At 40.6% G+C, this 23,036-nt stretch overlaps 1 long non-coding RNA gene across 1 annotated transcript in view; it reads left to right on the forward strand.

The window, feature by feature from the left end:
- Nucleotides 1–20,115, forward strand: part of LOC130679817 (uncharacterized) — a 31,365-nt gene extending 11,250 nt beyond the window's left edge. Inside the window, exon 3 of the long non-coding RNA XR_008992770.1 lies at nucleotides 19,907–20,115. This is a non-coding gene — a long non-coding RNA (uncharacterized LOC130679817). The remainder of the gene's footprint in view (nucleotides 1–19,906) is intronic.
- The last annotated feature ends 2,921 nt before the right edge of the window (nucleotides 20,116–23,036 follow it).

A 23,036-nucleotide genomic window follows, 5' to 3' on the forward strand; every position in this document is an offset into this window, starting at 1 on the left:
GAGGAAGCCTCTGTCTCACCTCTCATGCTGCCATCTTTAATCCTCTCTATATTAAGCATTTAAAATAGCAAAAAGCACTTTGTTTTGAAAATATAGCACTGTCACTTGAGCCAAAATTTACTGTGAATTTACATGTGGTGTTTTTATCATAAGATATGTTGGTTTCTCCCTTTCTTGGGGAGAATTTAGGAATGGGGTGATAATTTCCAGAGGTTATATTTGATGCCTATACTGATGATTTGTCTTTCTGCATCAGGAGTATCCTTAAATAAATAAACTTGAGATTATGGATCCATTAAGATCCTCCTGATCCTGAATCCCTGGCCCTGGGTATGTGGTCTTTCCTGAGGGCAGACCTAGGAGGAAGTCACAGGAGGCGCTTCCTAGGTTCTCCCACTCTCCTATTCTCTTTCCAAGAAGGAAACACATTAATGTTTATTTTCATTTATTTAGAATTCAAATATAATCTGTCCTTCAAACCTGATCGTGTATAGAGCAGGAGTTTCCTGGTTGCTGTCTTCAGTGTATTCTCTTTATTAACATCAGCAAGAAAAACAGCAGCAGAGGTAGAGTAACATCAGCCACCAGCCATGATCCTCATTTAATGAATGTCGATTAAGTGCCAAATATTGCCATAGGCATTTTATAGGCATGTATCTGACATAGTTCTCTCAATAAACCCACAGAATAATCATTATTATCCCTATTTGTTGGATAAGATATCCAGGCCTGATGAAACTAAGCAATCATCAACACAGCTTCTCTGTTTTCTGAATTGATTTTGTAAACTAGTTCTCTTATTATCTATCTGGAATTCAAAGCCCCTGGAATGCTTATGCAGCTTTGAATTGAATTTAGTATTGAATTGCTTCATAGCTCAGTATTTTGTTACAGATACTCAATAGCTGTGTGATGATTGATTGTTATCATTTGTACATGGACATAGTTTACTTAGCCTTATTACCTCTGTAGTTGATATGGCCTGTATCTCAAGGAAAATTTCCCCTTGAGCTTTTGTGAATTGTAATAATTAATACTGGTAGGAGGGTTTTGAAGTGGGGGTGAGAAGATCTTTAAAAATGTTTATTTATTTCTTCCTAGTATTTGTACAATTTAGAACTTTAGTCTATTCTCTTTTCAATAATAAACCTTAATATTGCAATTTACAGATTTTTAATCCATCTTTACAAAGCATATTATTAAGAGAGATGAGACACTTTAGAAGGAACATCCACTGCAAAGCAGACACTTGGACTTTGCTGAATTTTATAAGTGATTTGAAAAAATGATCTTCCCATTTCAGTTATTTTAGATGGTGAGTTCATAATCCAGGTTCTGGAGTTCAGAATGTTTGCATTTATCAAGATGCTGCAAAGGAAAAAGAAACTAGAAACCTCATAACCAGGCCCTGACTATTTGGGGGCTCTGTTACAATCACTTGGGTATCTCCATTACTCGTAAGCTTATTGAAGGGTCAGAAATTGCTCCAGACACATAATAGCTGCTCCTCTTGAATATGACAGTCTGTCACTTAGGGTATGCCATGTGATCAAAAGTTTAGACTCAAAATCCATGATCAGAATATTTATTATATTTTAGGAATGCATATCCTCTCCAGCATTACCAAAATAACTCAACATGAGAACTTTTGCTTTGACTAAAGAGATATTTTTTGTTGTCATTTTCAGTTTAAAGGTTTACAAGGTCATCATAAAAGATACAAAAAAGTCAATCTCTAATCTTGCTTTATATGATATGGAATTCTGTATTTTGGCTAATTGAATAGCTAATTGCTACTTTAATGAAAACTGGAAGTTCATGAGTAAATGAAGATACACATAAATGTAATCTAAAATGATATTATCTAAAAACACAAAAGTAGCTATATTTGGCATCATCACAATTGCGCTGAAACTGTTCAAGTTTTTCAGATGAGTCAATTGATGGATGGTGTCAACTGCTAATACAAACATTCAAATGGAAATACCACACTCGTTCTTAAACAGCATACCTTTGTCCTTAAAAATGTAATTTTAAGCCTTCTTAATTAGGCTTAAACCAATATTGTCTTGAAACAGAAAATAGTGATGGGTAACCAATACATTAAGAGACTAGGAACATCGGAAGGGGTTTAGTGTTGTAATCATATACAACTTACAGTGACATGTGTCATGTTCATAGTCATGACTGACTTGCAAGTGACTTCCACATCAGTGAAAATCTGCTTGTGGAAATGACTACAACTACCGTTCTTTTACAGGACCAACACCGGGTGTCTGTAGGGTCTGCTGAATAAGGGAAAAGGTAACCTGGGAAGATGCTGAGCCTGCTCTGGGGCCATAATAAACAGTTTCAGGTGCCATGGTTTGTATACTTTTTGATTAGGTAAGCCATTGGTAGCTGACATAGGGCAGAACAGACCACAGGGCAGTGTCCCTCTGTAATGAAAGTGATCCCCTTTCACTGAGGGGCAGAAGCATTGTACTTGGGGCTATTGTAGGCTGCCCTGTAGGGGTCAGAAAGGACTGTTCCATAGCTGAGTACGCCTATCTAGTTCCTCCAGTAGAGAACCAATTCATCAGTGATCAGTTTACACAATGCACTGTGCTGGGTCCTGCTGGGAATACAAAGATGAGAATGATCCAGTTCCTACTGTAATGAAGTATTCATTTCTTTTAAACCACCTATTTAGGCCTCTTTACTCCATAATGTTGACTCTAGGGCATCCTTTCAGTTAGAGTAGTCAACTGAAGAGTAGTTTAAAGGGAATTTGATGAAACTCTAATCCATCTGATGGGAAGGGAAATTGATTTATGACCATTTTCTCTCAATTCTCTATGGTCTTTATAGACACAAGGAGGGTAGCCTAAAGGGTAGGATTTTAAATATATTTCTCTTTTCCACCATCAGCTCCTCCCTTCCTCTTCCCATTTCCTCCACACATCACAGTTTAAAATTATACCAACTGAGAATCATTTGGGTTGATAACACATTTGGGAGTTGGGTAACTTTATTTATGTATCTCCTTATTTCGTTTGTAAATATCATTTACACTCATCTTTCTATGTCATTTTACCATTCAGTAATGTTACCCTTAAAATTAAAACATTCACCTTCCCAAACCTCTCTGTGCTTCACTTTCCAATAAATTAGACATGATAATTGTACTTACTTTTGTGGGATTATTTGGGAGAATTGCAATCTGGCACATGCAAGCTACAGCAGAACCATAGCCATCCCAGAGGACAAAGGGGAGGAACACTCTTCTTTTAGAGGTAAATGGCTGAGTTAGGAGGGCTGCTTCTAAGCAAAAAAGTCCACTGCAATAAACTGGGAGTTCCACCAATGGTAACTTCTTGTTGGCAGGTTGTGATAGTCTTTCATTGACTGAACCGTTAAGTGGAAATGGAAGGTGGAAATCTTCCTGCTGGGTAGTAAGGTAGCTAAAACAGTATGGCGTCTGTCTCTTCCAGTGGGGTCTGAGATTTACAAGAGTGGTGGGCATGAGAGTGTCCTCTGTTGACTTTCCTACACCATGCCAGGGAGGTTTCCTCTAATTAAATTTCATATTATCTAACATAAATGTAAGAAATGCCAAGTCAAATGATATCTCAGTCATGAGATGTCTGACGAAATTGAATGAATGAATGAAAGTGAATGAACGAACGAATGAATGAATGAATGAATGAATGGTGTGGGTTAATGTAATTTGTTTTCCTTCTGGAGTTTTCAATGGTGGGGAGTGTAGAAAGAGTGGTAATATGATATAGTGTGTAGGAGGGTCAAAGGGCAGCCAGAGGCAGTACACCTCTCACTAGGGTATGTGGAGTTCTTTGATCTGAAAGAGAAAAAAGGAGGGGGCCCAGGTAAGAAATAGGACTGGGAAGAGTTTGCCCAGAGGCAATCTTGCCTCATTCAGGCCAATTATACTACTAATCTCTGCCCATCTCCTCAAAGCCACAGAACTAGTTTTCCTTCTGAATACTGGAGAGGCGGGATCCAGTGGGAGAGCTGGGAGGCTGCTTTATTGAGGAAGCATACTAGATTCTTAAAGCAGGGTGCATCTTTTTGCTAGAAGTCCATGGGGTACTCTTTAACAGACTTATTTGATCACGTGTCCAACTATCAGCAACTTGAGTCTTAAGTAGTATTTAAACAAAATGCACTGTCTGAAGACTCTTATTTGCTTGGATAACTTGCAGAAAAAAATGGGGTTCTTCATTAGTAAGCACCCATGCACCCTTATGTTCAAGGGCTAATCTCCACAGTGGCAACAGAGGAGATCTCAGGAGAGGACATTTTTGTTGCTAGGTCTGGTACTAAGTTTGGAAATTTCCCTCATTTGTTAAACCTAGAGGATGAGGTCTTGTGCGCATTTAAGAATCCAGCAGATTTTATTGCTTAAAAATTGTGTATATGAAAGACGTAATTGATTGATTTAGAGAATGAGGATGAAAATAATAATGTCTTCATTTTATGTTGTTACTTTGGTGTTTTATAATTAAGCGAGTCATTTAACCCCATGGAGCTCAAGTTTCTTCATTAAAGAAAAAAACATGATACTTCTATATACTAAACTCACATGGTAGCATAGCCAGGATTAGAAACTAGGTCTCTGTCTTTCTAACTCCAGTCTCTTCCCCTGACCTATAATTCAAGGCCAAAGGAAAGAGGAAGATAATAATAGCATAGCCATTAAAAAGGATAATAGAGAAAGGGATATTTGAATCATGGTAGTATAAGGGTGAAAGAAAATCACAATCACAAAGCAAAGCCTGTTGTTAAAAATCAGTATTTCCAATATTTAACATTATACAAGGTAAAGAAGAGTGTGAAATTAGTAAGGAAGTTTAGTAAGGACAGTGGATGGTCAATTGGTGGCTTTAATTGCATGTCACAGTACATAGACTAAAAACTATGATTTCAGAAAACCACTGAGAAATCAGGGGCATAAAATCTGAAGTTTTTATTATATCTTAAAATAGAAGGATTTCCTCGTGTTCATTTGAAAGAAGGATGAATTAAGGAATGAATGCATCTAAATGCATTTACTAGAGCCAAAAAGCAAGTGATAAAGGTCAACCGAGTCATCACTAGTCACTTTATCTGCCTTCTAGCTTCTGATAAACATAATTATGGTTTGGAATAAAATTCTAAAGGCTAAAATAGCATACAGAGTTATACAACTGCTTTCTGAATCACTATTTTAATACAGTGGACTTGTCCCTGGGAAACAATTGTGATTTTCTTCTTAAGGTCTTTATTTCCCTGTTAATCTGCATGCAGGAGAATCTGTGAAATTAAACAACACTTCTCTGTGAAAGTTACAGACATAAAATGCAATATTATAGATGCCTTATTCCTTGTCTCACTGATGAGTTCAGCAACCCTACACTGAGGACAGGACTGACTACCTGATTTGCAGGGCCCAGTGCAAAATGAAAATGTGGGAGGTGTCAGGGTTGGAGATGCCCAGTTGAGAGTCACCTGCATTTAGATGGTATTTAAAGCTATAAGTCTGTAGGAGAACAGCCTGGAAGAGGCTGTGGGTAGAGATGAGATGAGAGAGTCTCCAGGTATGCCAACAATTAGAGTTGGAGCCTAGCAAAGAAAAAAGAACTAGCAAAGGATGCCCCGAAGGAGAAGCTAGTGAGGTAGGAGTAACCTGTGCAGCCTGAGCAGTCACAGAGGCCGAGAGAATCAAGTGTGGAAAGGAGGGTGTGGTCCCAGCTGTGGATTCCTGCTGCGAACGTTCGTCAGATGACCACAGACAAGTGACCCCTCAGTTTGGCAGCACTGAGTCTGTCAGTGACCTTGGTAAGAATGGTGTCCATGGAGTAGGGACTGAAGCCTTACGTCAGTAAAGTGAGGAGTGAAAAAGAGCAGGGAAATGAGATGGAACTTGGGGGATTTCCTCAAGGAATGGGTTTCTTTAAAACATGAGGAAACAGAGTGTGCAAAACTTTTCCCAAGAGCTGAGCTTATGGGCCTTTGCTGGAAGACTCCACGAGTTCATGTGGGTATGAGGAGGGAGATGATGGGCACCTTTCTGAGCTGGTAATTATGGGGGCACAGGCCACCCTTCCCCAGATACATCTCTTATTACTATGATTTCAAAATGTAAATCGACTCATGTTGTTGCTGGGTAGCTGCATTTGGGGAGGTTTCTCTCTTCACACAAGGTGAAACCTCAACTTGACTCTGAACAAGAAAGAATTCTTGAGTAGGTTGTAAGAGTGTAGGTAAGGAAGGAATTCATTAAAGTTAGAGTAGCAGGGGATGGCAGCTGCCTCGTAGGCAGCTGAGAGCAAGAAAGTGCAGAGGTCATGAGGGGAAGCTCACTGAACTTCTTGGCATAGGGCAGATCTCCTTGCTGACTCTGAAAGTTAATGTCATGTGGCTTCCCATGTCCACTTGGATCTGCATGGTGCGGGGACCAGCCCCAGCATTCCAGGATTTGGGGGAGCTGTGGAGCATGGGATGGAGTGAGATTATGTTCTGAGAACTTCTCAAAGAAAGGAGATTTTCAAGCAGACTACTAAAGAGGAGATGGCATTACTGAAGTCCCGTCTGGGTCACTCAGATGACAGGAACTTGCAGGCCCAAATCAGAGCTCTCAGCAGCCCCTCCTTACTTATCAGGAGTAAAGCAGAGACAGAATGAAGATTTGGAAATAGAATGAAATAGCAAAGAGACAAAGATGCTTACCACTGGAAGAGCACAGAGACAACACGCAGTTAAGTTGAGCAGTGGGAAAGCATTATTCAAAAGTGTGCACTTAAAGGGGAGTGTGAGCAACCTTAGAGAGGAGGGGCACTAAGGCAGGGGACTCTGCCTTCTAAGGATTTTCAGGAATGTGACAAAGAGCCGGGGGCTCTAGGTTTGCAAAGTGGTCTCAAGACGGCTTATTTTTGGAGAGAGACATATGTCTCCTCTCCTCCAGTATTAGTCCTCTAGGTAATTCTACAAAATTAACTAAACACAAGAAACTGATGGGCTCCTCTCCAGGACAGCTGCTTCCCTCTGGGAACATATCAGTCAAGACGGCCTGTCCTGCCCCAAGATGGGTTGAGTTATTGACTATTTACTAAAGAATATGTTAGGAATCTGACCTCCTACGTTCTTGCTTTTTAAAGAAGAATCTTAGCCTGAAGACAGAATCTCTTCTGTTCTTACTATACTGTTTATATCTCAGCTTTTTTGAAAAATTAATCTTGATGCCTGTCTCCTGTCCCTGCCTTACATAGAATGTGACTTTCTTCCTTAAACTCTAACGATATTCTGTTATTCCCAATATACGTTCCAGCCCTTGGAGCTCATCTCTGCACACATCTCGCCCACACGGGCACTCTGATATTGTAGGGCTTTCCTGAAGGTGTTTCCCTTACTCTTTTGTCTGACACCTGTTCATCTTTCAGATCTCAGTTTAAATGCTGCTTCCTCGGGGAAGTTTTTTCTAACCCCTAGTCTAAATTATATTCTTTACCTTTTATTTTAGTGACTTACTTATTTAGTTACTTCTTTCACTATAGACTGTAAGACCAAAGAAGGCAAATACTTTGTGTGCCTTGTATATGGAGTATTTGCATTAACTTGCATCCAGTGCTTTGCACATAAAAGGCATTACCCTTCTGAATTTTTATTAAGTGTCAGTGAATCAATCTGAATGTGTAAAAAGTATATAGTAGGAGAGAAGTCAGGCAGCCTTTTGTTTTTTTCTGATTCTAGCTCCGTGGTCTAAACAAAAATTCTGGAGGCAGATTTTCTGCTTTTAAATCCTGGATCTACCACTTATTAGCCCTGTTGTTAGGAAGGAAAGGACTCGACACTTTTCATCCCACTGATTTCTGTCTTTCTGCCTAACACTGTGACCTTGGGCATCTTATTAAATCATTCTGTGCCCGTCCCTTTTCTATAAAGTGAGGGTAATCATGGCACCTAACTTATAAACTTGTGAGAAGTAGATGAGTTTAAACACGTGAAGTACTTGTTATCATTATTTTACTTATATTTTCCTATCAGAAAAATCATTCATTTTTTTTGTCTTAAAGAGAGAAAGTAATATAAAGAAATAGACTGTTAGGAACCCTCACAAAATCTCTTGGATTTATGTAGACTTAGCTGGATAAAAAAGTTCTTAGTATAAAAGTAATTAAGAAACCATATCTGCAAGGCTATTCTGTGAGGGAAGTTTAATATTGAGAAATGATTAAGATTGTGATTTCATTGTTGATGCAATTACTATGAATTATGAGTATAAAAACCATATTTACATATTGCACACAGAAGATTTGCAGAGAAGAATTTTAGAAATTGGTATCTTTTCATATTTGTTCACTCAAATCACTCCACAGCCACCAGAATAATGTCAATTTCTCTCTTATCACATATTGAACTTAAGGCACTCAGGGGAAATTGGGAAGAAATAACTCCCAGCAGCTATGGAGAAAGTAGACAACTTGGTCAAAATTGTTTGTTAGCTGAAAAAAGTCCAATCTTAGCACCTTCAATATAGAAATACTGATTTCTTCTAGGATTTAAGGGATCTCTGGTTTTCAATTTCATCCTCTTATCTGTCTCAAATCTTCAAATATTGCATAGTACTAGGATCTTTGAAGACTTCTGTAAAACTTAAGTCTCTTTAAATGTAGAGGGTCTTTACAAACTGGTGGTTCCAATATAAGAAATCTGAAGTAAACATACCCAGATTTAGGAGAAGATTTGGGAGTAGACAAAACCATCACTGAGCATAGAATTTGTGGGTCTTTGTTAGAAGACTCTCTACAAGGTAATGTGGGCTGGAAGAGAGAGGTGATGGGCAGCTGGCAGGCACCCTGGCTCGTTGTCTTGGCATTACCAGGCTCTTGATAGACTATGAGCTCTTGGACAGAGCTCTCCATCAATTCTATATACCTAAGACCTAGTTCATAGTTATGTTGGTAGTTTCATCAATGTTTCTTGCATTGAACTAATTTAGAGACTTGATAAATATTATATGATAGTGTTGATTCTTAAAGTAAGTGTTCTATGTTTATAGTTACACAATGGAAATGTTGGCTGATTTTGAAAATTACTTGTGTATCGGTCAGGAAATCCTTTGTGTTAGTAAAACTCTTAGCTTTTGAACAAGAGAAGGAATAATATTCTGTATGTATGGTTTAGCTAACTTGTGTAGCCAACCATCTTTAAAACTCAGGGGCCCATAATACATATATTGTTGTAGCTTACATGCTTGTGAGTTGACATGCTTGTGATCTTGGCTGAACCTGTGCATGTGTCTGTGGGTTTGCTGATGGCTCTGTTCTGAGCTGCGCTTGGCTGGGAAATCTTTTCTGGGGAGCTTCTACTTCGTGTGTTCTTTATGTTCCTACTGGGAATAGGGGCCAGCCTAGACATTCCCTTTCGTGGTGATGAGAGAAGCACAAGAGAGCAAGTGGAAGTATGCAAGATCTTTTGTATACTTATTGGTAAGTCACATGGTTGAACTTTGGGTCAAGGAGTCAGGAAACGGCAGAACGGCAGTCTCACAGCTGCATAGCTTTGGAGGAATGGAGAATTGAGGCAATTAATGCAACCTATACTACCTTATATTTTGTAGGCTATAGAGGAGAAATAAAATTGAATTTAGATATTACTAAACCTCTTCTCTTTAAGACACCTCCATTTTCATCCCTATCCTATAAAGAAGTGTTCTTTAAAGAATTTTATTAAAGATTAACCGTGTTTACTCTTGGTCACAAAATATGTTTCATTAGTCCAGTAGTTCCTTTAGTCTTTGTTCCCCTGCATAACCTGTTTGAAATTTGACCACAAAATTTTCAGAGTAAATGGTTACTGCAGCCACTTTTCAGTGTCTATGAGTCTATTGCTGTTTTATTCATTTTGTGCTGTTTTGTAGTTTCTATTCATGAATAGAACACAACTGTAGTTTCTATTCATGAATATTTGGGAATTAAAACCAACTTGACTCAATATCATTAGAGCTGCCACATTCTCTCCCTCTCCTGAAGAGATTCAATGACATATGAATGATGGTTTTCCATTTTTAATGCCCTCATTGAAATTAGGTCCATGGGAAAGGTCTTACTTCCCACAGCAATGTGAGCCATGAGCTCCAGAGATGTATTATGTGTCTGGAGAACAGTGAAGACCCACTAGGGTACCTGAACTCAGGTGAAGGTGACAGAGAGGTGGACAGGTGTCCCAATTTGTATTTTGACAGTGGAAAGATTTCTTTTTCTTTTTTTTAAAGTAAAAGAAAAATAAAGTTGAAAATAGTATATGAGTCTGTAGCAATGGAAAATTTTATAATGACATTTAATAAGTCTCTAGTTTCCATGGATTTGAGAAAATACCTCTTTTCTGTTTGCTCTTTTCTCTGTGTCCAGGCCTTTGTGCTTCCTGACAACCTAATGCTTAGGAAGTGGGCTGTTAACCTGCTTCTATAATGAGCAGAGGATAAGGGTTAGTGTGGGTTGGGCTGAAGTTTTTTCTGTACTGATTTCATCTTAAGAGACACCAGAAATTAGATGCATGAGTATATCTGTCTTATAAAAACAATGACAGCATAATTTACTGAGCTGCTATCCTGTGCTAGGGATTGTGTTAGGTTCTTTGAATGCATTACCTTATTTCATTAATCTTATTAGGAGGTGACAAGGGGGGAAGAAATATACATCCTTCAAAAGAGCATCTACTATGTTTTTCTTTTGGTAAAAGCAATCAGTAATTTTGAATGTGACAGAGAATTCTGAGATGCAATGAAGACAGCATCCATCAACCCTGTACATTCAGAAACTCATGTAGTATATTTTCCTATTGTTTTCTGAATGCTTGTTATATCATTTTCTGCTGATGATGGAGAGGGGTGAGCTCTGAATCAGCCTCTATTGCAAACCTCTGAGATGTATCAGGACTACAGAGGCAGGATATTTGTCTGAAAGGCTTATGGAACAAGGGCCTGACAAGCTTGTTCTGATTCAAAAGGAACTAAGAAAACAGGATTAGGAGCTCGCTGCTATGCTCACTAATTGTTAGGCAGGGTGTGTCTCCATGAACCACCATCCAACTGAGATATGCATGGGAAAGCCATTTCTTAATCTTCATTTAGTACATCCACTTCAGAGACCCCATCCCTCCCCCTTCATCAGTACTGGGGCTGCTTGTCCTCCCAAGGTCAAATCCGAATTCATGAGGCTTGATGAACTGGAAGAATTCTACCATTCAGTTACACAAGATTTCTGCTGATGTCCTCATGTCAGATCTTTGCTGCTTTCCACTTTTGGCTCTGGGCTTCTACACAAGGGATGTGGGAATCTTTGGTGCTGGGACCATGTCCACCTAGGGCTCACCATTCCTGGGAGCACCCTCTAGCATCCACCCTAAATTCTTGCCTCTTCCAGGGGGGTGGGGGGAGAAAGAGTGGGCATGAGTCTCTGCTGGTCATCAGATCTTTTGACTTCTGACCCTTTTCTCCCTCTTTCACCCCCTTTCTCTTCTTCTCCCTTCCTTCCTTCTTTTCTTCCTTTTGCCCTAGTATCTCATATCCTTTTTTCCTTCTAGGGCCCCTGCAAGGCATAATATTTTTATTGACTGAGGCTTTAGGAAAACAATAGTTGTCTATACAAGCAACATTTGCTTTGGAGTCTTTGACATAGTATAAACCTGCCCATCTTCCATGCAAAGGGACCTAAGGTGAAATACAGGGAGAAAACCATACAACATTATCAAAAAATTATCCTGCTGAGTTATTTATCTTAGTACGCTACTCACCATGATTGTAGATTCCTTTCTTCCCTTAAAAGAACAGAAAGAAAGAAAAAGACTCTTTCATACATCACATGGAGCACCGCCCTGTGTTCTCCTGCTCACACAAACACTGGGTCTCCAGGAGATATCGGTCCTCATTGGTTAGGAAGGTGAGGATCTCTGTCCAGCCTTGGGAGCCTGACTCCCCACAGCTCTCATCCGTGATGGATAGGCTGGGCGCCACACTGTCTAGGAGAATCCCACCAGGCAATCCCCAAGTTCGCCTCTTACCGTTGGTACGATGGTGCTGATGAAGAGGGGGCATGACAGGACAAAGGGAAGAGGCTGGGGGCAGAGGCAGGTGCCCCCTTCCAGGTATGAATGGGCCTCCTTCCCAGCTTCTCATCTTTCCCCAGCATAGTAGGTGTAGGAGAGAGAGAAGAGGGAAAGAAAAATGTGGTATTTTTCCCAGTGTCTATCCTTTTCTCCTCTTTAGACACAGTTGTGAAAGAAACAAGAAAAATGGGGATACACAAGCTATATCATTGTTATTCACTCCTCACTAGCCCAACTTCCACCCCATTTCGCCTCCAGTTTTGAGGATTGAGATTCCTCACTGTACTCTATCCCCAGGCCCAATTTTGGCTCTAACTCCAGCACCCTGTGCCTGTTGCTTACTGCTTTTTGCTCCATTCATAGCTCCTTGTACCTTTTTCTAGAATCCTTGGCGCCCAGCTGACTCCTCTGTCCCAGGTCCAAGAGTCAGTGCCAGGGTGAGCGGTATGGTCTGGAGAAAGTGAGAGTCCCAAGTGGGTGCTGGGCCTGTGCTCAGGGGAGCTGTGTTCCTGCCATCCTAGTGAGGGATGATGAAGCTTCCTTAGAAACCCCATCCCACCCTGCTCGGTGATATTCTGCATTGAAGAGTCAAGTAGAAGCTGGCGGGCAAACCTGGAAAACCCAACCTCCAGCTATAAATTCTCTCAGAGAAGATGCTATCAGAATCTAAGGCTTCCAGATATTTATGGAAAGCAGCATCTTCTCTGATTTGGGATTTCCAGGGTAGACTGGCTTTTTGTCCTTCAGCTATCACTTTATAATAAGTGATATTATATCCAAACTCAATGGACTAGAGCGAAACTGGGAATGCCACTCGTGGATTAGAGCAGTAAGCATTTGTTTACTCATGAGTATGTTCAGCTTGGCCTGGATTATATCATGGATCTGTAAATACCTGTCAGGTCATCTGGGGGCTGGCTGGTCTCAGGCGGCCTCACTTACATGTCTGCTGGTCAGCTACAGCTAAGAGGGCAGGGCGGGGAGCACTGAGTCACTTGTCTCAATTTCCAGCAGGGTGGGATGGGCTTGTTTTCATGGAAATGGCAGGTTTCCAAGAAATAGTGGGAGCTTCTTAAGGCCTGTGCACTACGTTACTATGCTATTTCTACTACATTCTTTTGGTGAAACCAAGATTCAAGCAGTGGAGAAAGAGATCCAACCTCTTAATGGGAAGAGTTGTATCAACAATTATAAAAACAAGGTCCAGAAAGGCCATGTATTGGGCCATCAATGAAATTAATTTTCCATGGATATAAAATGTATAATTCTCTAGGAGTACAAGACTAGCTCCAAGCTAGAAGTAGTTGAAATTCACCTTTGCTTTCCTGCCATTTCCCATATCTCTGATCCCTCCCTTTGTCTTTCAATAAGGTGATTAGTTTATACATCATTTAGGAAAGACTAGCTTTCTAAGATCTGTTAAAATAGTTGCTGGCTTAAGTTATTCTTTCTCCAGGAATTTTTATATTTGAAAGGAGTGTTTCTAAAATCTGTAGTGGTAGAATTTCAGGCGCTCAAGTTGGTGGTAAGAAGATAAATTCAAAAGGTAATGAATAATTGTAAAATCTTTGTATGGTGTTAGATGGTGACTACACATATCATGGTGGGCATTCAATAATGTATATAATTGATGAATCACTAAGTTGTTCATCTGAAACCGATATAATACTGTATATAAACTATATTTCTATAAAATGTTTAAAAAAAGGTAATGAATACATCCTACACATTTCAAATTACCTTAATTACTTGTAAGACTAACCCTGTTAAGAATCAAAGTGAATTACTTAACATACATTTATTCATTCAGTTTTTCATTTTGTTACTTGCTCCTCTGAGATACTGGAGCTCTTACTAAGTGCCATGGTGTATTAATTAAGTCTCCTTTTGACTTCTTGTGTAGATACAAGAAACCTAAACAAACTAGCTTAACTTTAGAAGACCACATTGCATCAGTGTGCCCCAGAAGCCAAGCACAGAAATATGGCCAGCCCTTAGGAAGGACTGAAACAGAAAACGGGGATTCTGACAGGCAACTTGCGTCCTTCCCCTCTCAACTTGATTTCTTTCTTCAGGTTGGCTTCCTCTGTCTCACTGCAGGGCTGGGGCGTACGAGGCTGAATCCTTGGGCTAGAAGTGCAGCAGTCAACCAAGCCGCCTGTGTCCCTACCCTCATGGAGGCTACACTCTTGTGAAGGAAGTCGGAGGAATAAAAGGAAGAAAGAAGTACATAAGTAATACAGTGTAGGTAGAAATATGGCTGCAAAGAATAATAACACAAGGGATCTAGAGTCATGAGAAGAGGAATTCTAGATAGGATATTGGGAAAGGTGTCAATGAGGTTATGACCTTGAATGAAATTGAAGAATTTTTCCAATTTTATTTTTCTCTTATTATCCCCCAAACTCCCAGGGAAGGAATGTTATAGGCCCAGTTTAAGTGTGTGTTCAGCACCGTGGGGAGCCTGGGAGGTGAAGTGAGGGAACAGAGACTTGTGGTCCCAGCACAGCTGCCCAGAATCTAAAACCGCGGAGGTTGGCGGGAGGCCAGTTTCCAGAGAAAGGAAGTGTATTTGTCTCCTCAGGCTGCTGTAACAAATTGGCACAACCTTGTTGGCTAAAAATGACAGAAATTTATTCTCAGGTCTGGAGACCAGAAGTCCAAAATCAAGGTGTATGCAGGGGCACATTCCCTCTGAAAACTCGGGGTTGGGGGGGGATCTCTTTTTTGCCTCTGCCCTCTTCTGGTGGTTCCTGGTGTCCCTTGGTTTGTGGCCTTTTCACTCCAATCACTGCCTCTGTATTTACATGGCCTTCGTCCCTGTGTGTCTCTCTAGTCATCCTTTTCTGTCTCTTCTGTGGAGCTGTCATGTCTTTAGGGCCCTTGGTAACCTGGTAAGATCCCATCTCAATCCTTAAGTATATCTGCAAAGACCCAATTTCCAATTTAGGTAACATTCTGAGGTTCAGGGCTACACTAATTTTTGGAGAGAGACTACTCAGTGTGCAGCAAGGAGAGGCGAGTGGTGGTTGGTCTCAAGGCTTAGAGAATGCCTGAGAAGGTGTCCACTCCCTATACACTGTTTGGGTATTGAGACAGCTGTCTGCCCTACGGAGCTTGCAGTCTGGAAGTGAAGATGAACCGTAAGTGCTGGCACAGCAGTGAGAGAACTTATGGAAGGTTAGATAATGCTACAGGAACCTAGATGAAACTATGGTGCACTTCTGCCTCTGGCGTCAGGAAAAGTCACCCAAGGAGGGGATATTGATTGTCCTAAATGAAGAGAAGAAGTGCATTTGGTGGATGCTGAGATTAGGACTGGAAACAGTCATTTGGGAAGGAAAAAGACCCCTGTATTTCACAAAATTACTATTCATGTTTTTCAAAGGGGAGAAAGGTCTGGAAACTCAAGTTCATATTCTGGGATCAGCAGAGATTTGAAGTCCTGAGTATTGTGAGGTGAGTTTTTGGCAGAGGTATATGACTTGCTCCACAGACTCATGACTATTTTTACAATGTTCCTATTGCTCCTTCCTCCTTCCCCATTAGCTACTTCATTTAGTGCAGCTGCCATTAAACAGCAAGGGCTTTAGTGACCGATCAGAAATGTCTTAGTATTCTTAAGTGTCATGCTGAGATGCCTTTAACACCGTGGCCAATAGTCATATTTTAGATATAGCAGCATCGTATCTCCTAATGGAAGGATGCAAAAGGCTTCAGCTTTCTGCTAGATCTGTTTCCCATAGAGAGTAATTAGCTTCAAGAATTGCCAAACAGATGTTTTCTGCGATTTTGCATAGCTCCATCCCTTTGCCTACAGCATGCCAAGGTGTGAGATTTTAAGAGAAATTGGAGACCTGCTCTGCATCAGAGGGCCTGGGCTGCTTGTTTAGAATATTCCCTGTTCCTTGGTTTCATTTGCTTTTAGAAAGAAGAGCCTCTGTAAGAGTATTGTTAATATGAGTGTCTGCAGACTTCAGGCTTTTAGTTGCAGCCTCAGGATAATGTTCCTTAATTCTTTAGCTTTGTTAATAATATTTGTGTGAGGAAATCTATTTATTTGAAATATACAGTCATTTTGATTCCACTTCAAAATGAGAGCATCAAAAAAGAAATTTGTTACAAGAAAATCTGTGAGATTGGCTGGCTTATTTAAGAAAATAAGGAAATGGAATAGGTATATTTAAGAGAATTCATGTAACTACAAAGTACTTTTAGTATGGAATTTAAACATAAACTTTGTTTACATCTTGATGTAAACAGGGCCAATGAAGAGATAATGTCAGTTAAGCGCTCTTAAAATATAATCGATTAAGCATTATTTTATTCATATTTAAAAGCAAACTAACACATTCTATCTTTGTGATTCTGAGTAAATTACTGTACATCTTTATATGAAACATTAAGGTTTGGAGAGAGAGATTTCTGCCCTCAGTGCCAGCCACCCTACCTCAGGGAGGGCCCGCTTGCAGAAGGTGAACCTCTAGGGAGAGACCATTGTATGGGTTTTCAAAGATCAGCACATCCCTCAAACTATCCCCCCAAAATCGGTCTGAAGTTAGCATATTAGCGATAACACTCCATGCAGGGGTAACTCTTCAAGCAGTTACTAGTGGTTTATCTTTCAAGTGACGCAAGGATCAGGGAACAGTTTGCAGACTCGTGGAGTATCTGAGGAAGCCTTGGGAAACACATGGAAGGACAATTTTGCAGTGGGGCAGTGCTTGCAGTGTGAGCTGTGAAGTGCCAGCTCTGGGCTCTCATCCCGGCTCCAGGGCTCCCTGCGTCTATCATGCTGTGAGCTGTGTGTCTTTTCTGCTTCCTCCACTCTGGGCAGGAGATACATGACCCTGTTCCAGCTTCCCTCTGATTGAATACTGAAGGCAGTTTTAGAGCACCTGGCATGTAGCAGGTACCAAATGAATGGATATTCTCTCTTCCCCAATTTCCTCTACTGCCACCCTCCTTTCACTAGGCCAATTTTTCACCTTGCCATTGTCCAGTAGTGTCCTCTCTTTCTTTATAATTCATAAATGAGGATTGCTTCATTCTCCCCATCAGTGTGAGAGAGACGTCCTGCTCTCTCCAGCACTTCCCCCACCATCAACTCTGTGCTCTGACTCCAGCTCCCTCCTGGGTTCTGGCCCTACACTTTCAGAGCTTTCTGGTGTTTCCATTTGGATGCTTTGCCATCCCATCAAATTCATCTGTTTATCTCAAATTGAATTTATCACCTTCTCCAAGAGCCAATTTTCCCTTCTATTTTTTGTGTGTCAATGCCATCATTCTTCCAGCCATCCTAAGAACTATTAGAATCATCTTTGACATCTCCTCCTTCAACTCATATATAGTAAACTCTGCATGGCACTGATTTTCTCCTTCTCCCACCAAATGCTCTTTGAACCTGTTATTTCCTTTTTCTTCTTTTCTTTCATTCATCATTCACTCATCAAATGTATTCATGGAGCACCTTATGTGTTATTGCAACAAGTTTAATTGAATTCTTATCACCCCTCTTTTATACTCTTGTAGCAATCTTGTAATTGATTATAAAAGTTGGACTCTGTAGCCAGATTAGGTGACTTCAAATGCTGGCTCTGCAAATTTCTATCTGTAGGACTTTGAGCAAGTTACTAAATGTCTTGGCCACAGATTTCTCATCTATGAAGTGGCAATCATGATAATAAATATCTCCTAGGGTTGTTAGGTGGAGTAAGTGAGTTAATATGTGTGAAGTGTTTAGAGCAGTCCCTGGCGCATAATAAGCATGGCATAGATGACAGATTAATATTCATGTTCCCTTTCTCTCTGCTTCATCTCTTTGTAGTTCATCCTTCATCCGATTTTCCAAAATTGCTTTTAACGAAGCTTTCATCAGCTCAGTGTCTAGTGTAGTAGGTTCTCATTCCCTACAGAATAAAATGGTGTTCTCTGCTTGACTTTGAAGGGCCTTATCTCTCTGGCCCCAGACTCACCTCCTGCTGTTCACAAGCTCACTCCTTTCATGGTGAATGTCAGCTCACTGCGAGAGCAGCCCTCACGTGTGCACCGTCCTTCCCAGTGCTGATGGGTTTCTCGTGGGTCAGAATTCTGGGTAGCATTTCCGTTATCATCCTTTGCTTGCTTTCCACGCCTTACCTAGAATGCCTCTTCTCCCTCACCCCACATGTATATATCCCACGGCTTCCTGCCTTTCCAGTCTCACTTTTTCTAGATTCTTCTCAAGCCACTCTGGTCTTCAGTAGTACATGGGAATTCTAACAAGCATTCATTTCATTCTCTTTATTTGCTCTAGCACATGGCGCCTCCTGCTATACTTTTCAGTCTTCCTTACCAGACTTTGGCTCCCATTATCTAAGACAGGAACTGATAAACTTTTCCTGTGAAGAGCCAACTAGGAGCTGTTTTTCAGGTTTCTGGACTGTGCTGTCTCTGTCACTCTTGTCAACTACTTAGCTCTGCTGGCGGAACGTGAAAGCAGCCGTAGACAAAACACTAAGGAATGTGACTGACTTCCAGTAAAACTTTACTGACAAACACACGTGCCAGGCTGGATTTGACCTTTGGGCTATAGTGGCCAACTCCTGATCTATGGAAGTGTCTATTCATATACTGAGATGTTAAACAAAATGTTACTGTTGAAGGGACTCCAAATGCGAGAAGATTTTGGTTGGATTCTAGTGGGTCTGTGACCATCTCTATATGTAGGCAGAGGAGAATTACTCACTGCTTATAGACATCCAACAGCACTTGGGAAAACCACAAAATGTTTGCTGTATAACCACCCCTGCTCTTTGCAGAAATCCCATCTAAACTCCTCACAGTGGAAAAAGGTGGGGGTGGGGGGAGGGGCGTCACCAGGAGGAAAGGCTCATTGCCATGGAAACAGCTTTCCACATTCCTGCCTTGGTCTACCAACACCAGGAGCATCGGAACTCACACTTTGAAGAGAAAATGGTTTTTGACAATACTCAGAAAAATGCGTTTGTCTTGGTCGCTGGTTTATGGGCTCCTGAACGATTTTTCATGGTACCTGAATATCACCATTTTCTGAACAGCCTTGAGGGATTTTTTTTTAACTGATTAAACGCAGGAAACAACAGTGTCTGAAGTTTTGGATATTCTTTCTTTCCTTTCAGTCTGCAGATTAATGCTTGACAAGCGTGGCTAATCAGATTTACCATTTCATCACACTTTATTACTTCGACAAATGGGACAGGAAGGCCTTCCTAATATTTAAAGCTCCCCAAGATTCCACGAAACCATTTAAAAGATTTATTTTTTTTTCTCCCCAGAGTTTCTTGCTTAATTTTAAATAGTAACCATTCTAATTATGGTCTTCCACATGGAAATTACTCTTCTTAAAATTCACATCCACTCTTTTTCCCATGTAATCAATTGCAGATCAAACTCTTTGAGGCAGAACATGTAATAATTACTTTAAGTTTCAGATTATGAGTTCTTTGCTTCCCTGTGAGGAGGAACACCTGAGGACTAAAGAAATCAGAGGGCTAATGCTGGGTATTAGGAAATAGTGCCGCATTAATGGAAGTCCGGTCAAAATGTAAGAATGATCAGTTTTAGCTAGAGATAATGGAGTTAGGTTCCAATTGAAGACATCAATGATAAGAATAGGGCTGAATGCTCAGAGAAATAATGTTAAAAATGTGTGGCATCTATATGACAACCTAACCCCGGGTAATTGGGAATGTAACCTTATTTGGAAATATGGTCATTTCAGATACAATTAAGTGAAGATAAGATGATACTGGATTAGTAAACTCTCATCCAGTGGCTGATGTCCTGTAATAAATTGCAACAGGGACGCAAACACGGAGAAAGGAGATGCTTGCAGGAAGATGGAGATGGAGACTGGAGCGATGCATCTATGAGCCGAGGAACGCCGAGGATTCCGACAACTATCGAAAGCTGGAAGAGTTGAGGAAGAATCCTCTTCTGGAGCCTCCAGAGGGAGCATGGCCCTCTGACACCTGGATTTGGGGCTCTGGCCCTCAGAACTGTGAAAGAATAAATGTTGTTTTGAGCAACCCAGTTTGTGGTACTTTGTTATGACATTTCTAGGAAACTAATACAACTTGCTTTATTATTTAGGTAATATTTTCTTTAAATTGATTTATTTTTATATAGAAAAGTTCATTTTAGAAAGTAAACTTAACAGCAGTACTGTGCGTAGAGAAGCAATACCGTGTTCCACATGTGAAGGAACTATAGGCGAAATATAAAATTATTGTCCGAAAACCTAATGAACTTGTCAGTGAGTTGCCTACTGGATTGCTTCAGCCGTCCCCTGGATAATCTGCTGCTTTAGCAGCTAGGTGCCCTTTGTATTGGTCTAACCTTCCCTCGTCCCAGGCTTTGAGGCAGAGAAATTCCAGCTGAAAACTTAAATTTTCTACTTAGTTGGTGTATTAGGACACTTTTGGCTGAACCTAACAGAAACCCCTTTTTGAACTGTCTTAGACAATAAGGAAGTTTATTACCTCAAGTAATAGGAAGTGTAGAGATAATGGAGGACTGGGTATAGTACAATCACGGCTCTGGTCCAGTTTCTCTGATCTTTTCTTCCCTCTGCCTTTCACCATGTGTTTAAGTGGGCTTCTCTCAAGGTTATAAGATAGTTCCTAACTGAAGGGATATGGCAGAAGGAAGGAGGATGTGTGGGGATGGGTGGGAGGAGAAAGAAACTCCTCCAAACTGTGGGTTATAAAGAAAATCCCTTCAATTGGTTGAGTCTACTTAGGACATATGTCCATCCCACAACCAACACTAACACTTGCCAGGTGAGTGCTTTGTTCTGGACTCCCGAACCAACCACTGGCAAGCTTAATATGGGTTGGCAAAGACCTATTCACAACTGTCTGAAGGAGCACTAAATGTCTGGACTAACTTGAGGCTCTTTTAGGAAATGTCTTGGGGAATTTGATGCCAAGCTGGCTTACAACAGTGTTCCCCATGCTCCCTTGGCTACTTAATACCTAGAAACCCCCTTCTCCACATGAGTATGCATTCAAAAGTGTGAATATCTGTATGAAATACACTCACCCCTTCTGAAAGGGAGCAAATTCAAAGCCTTATTCAAATTTTGCATCTGGCTCCAATTTCTCTCAGTATCTTCCAGAAATCTCTAGTTTAATCACTCATCACCCTCTCCAACATTATCTCATACACAATGGTAGACAAGAAAACAACAGTAAACACTCATTTGTAAAGAGGGGAGAAAGGAAATCGTACCATGGTCATTGGTTCAAAGCACATGTCCTACTCTGCTGGGCAGGTGCCTGCTGCATGCTCTGGCAGCCATTCCAAACCCTGGGTCTGCACTACAAAAAGTGTCCTATTGTCCTCTGTGGCACATCTGAGACAGCCATCAAGAGAGGGATGTCCTTGGTAGGAGATGCAAATTTTCTTTATATACAAATTCAGACAGCTTGTGATTGCTTTAAGGGTTGAACTATCAAAGGATGTTGTTGGCTGGAATCAAGGCATTTTTGATAACACAAAGGTGTTGGACTCTTAATAGTCATTTTGTTTACTTTTGGTTAGTTTCATGGAGTAGAAACCACAGTCAGAGATCACCTGTGTGTCTTGGCCTTTCTATCTGCTTGCTATCTGCTCTGTACTTTAACTGATTGCCCTAGAGTCCAGTGCTAAGGATATTTCAAAGCAATAACCTGATCTGTAACCCAGGCTGCTTTTATTCCAGCTGCTCCTTCACATTGAGTACTAAACTCTTAGTCCCATAGTAAGGCTTAATGGAGGCTCACAGGCAGTGAGTGTGATTAAGGCAGTGTGATCCTTAATGGAGGATCACACCCTCCTTGGTGATAGGGCTGTCTTTTGCTCCAATCTTTTTTCCTGCCTAGTCTCTTCAGGAGAACTTAAGTTTGGAGAAGAGAATCTTAAATTTTCAATCATGCAAGACAGTAAATTATCAGATTCCCAGTTGTTTTAGCTCTCAGGCCATAGATGGAAAGAACTTTTAATGGCAAAGCCATACTTTTTTTTTGTTTCTTTGCTTTAAAACAACTACTTTCAACTTAAGCTTCTCTAGTTTTTAATATATCTTCCTGAACATAGTAAGAAGTAACTAACAGTCTAACATCCTGAATTTTTCCTAACACTAGAGTCTTTATACAGAGTCCACAGCTCAAGATGCAATATGCAACAGCTAATAGATTGTTTTATAACTGCTTAACATTTCCTAATATTCCATAACATTTCCATAGCACCCATAACTCACCATTGTCCACTTGAGAATCATTCTTCAAACATAATTCCAGGGGGCACCATTCAGTTTTAATCAATCATAATCTGCATGGCTGTGCACTGTGGCCTCAGAGTAAGAGTCCTCACTACCTTACCCCCATCCCTCCACTCAGCAAATGCACATTTGGGACTCTACTATCTTCAACACTCAGGCCCTTTCACCAGTTTCTTTTTTTTTTTTTTTTCAGTGATTATTTATTTATTTATTTATTTTTGAAGAACATTATGTTTACTAGGCTCTCCCCTAACCCAAGTCCCCCACACACACCCCATTACAGTCACTGTCCATCAGCATAGTAAGATGTTGTAGAATCACTACTTGTCTTCTCTGTGTTGTACAGCCCTCCCCTTTCCCCCACCCCCCACATTATACATGCTAATCATTATACCCCCTTTCTTCTTCCCCGCCCTTATCCCTCCCTACCCTCCCATTCTCCCCAGTCTCTTTCCCTTTGGTAACTCTTAGTCCATTCTTGGATTCTGTGATTCTGCTACTGTTTTGTTCCTTCAGTTTTTCTTTTGTTCTTATATTCCACAGATGAGTGAAATCATTTGGTATTTGTCTTTCTCCGCTTGGCTTATTTCACTGAGCATAATACCCTCTAGCTCCATCCATGTTGTTGCAAATGGTAGGATTTGTTTTCTTCTTATGGCTGAATAATATT

The sequence above is a fragment of the Manis pentadactyla genome, chromosome 12 (assembly GCF_030020395.1).
Source record: "Manis pentadactyla isolate mManPen7 chromosome 12, mManPen7.hap1, whole genome shotgun sequence".
Classification (NCBI taxonomy): Eukaryota; Metazoa; Chordata; class Mammalia; order Pholidota; family Manidae; genus Manis; species Manis pentadactyla.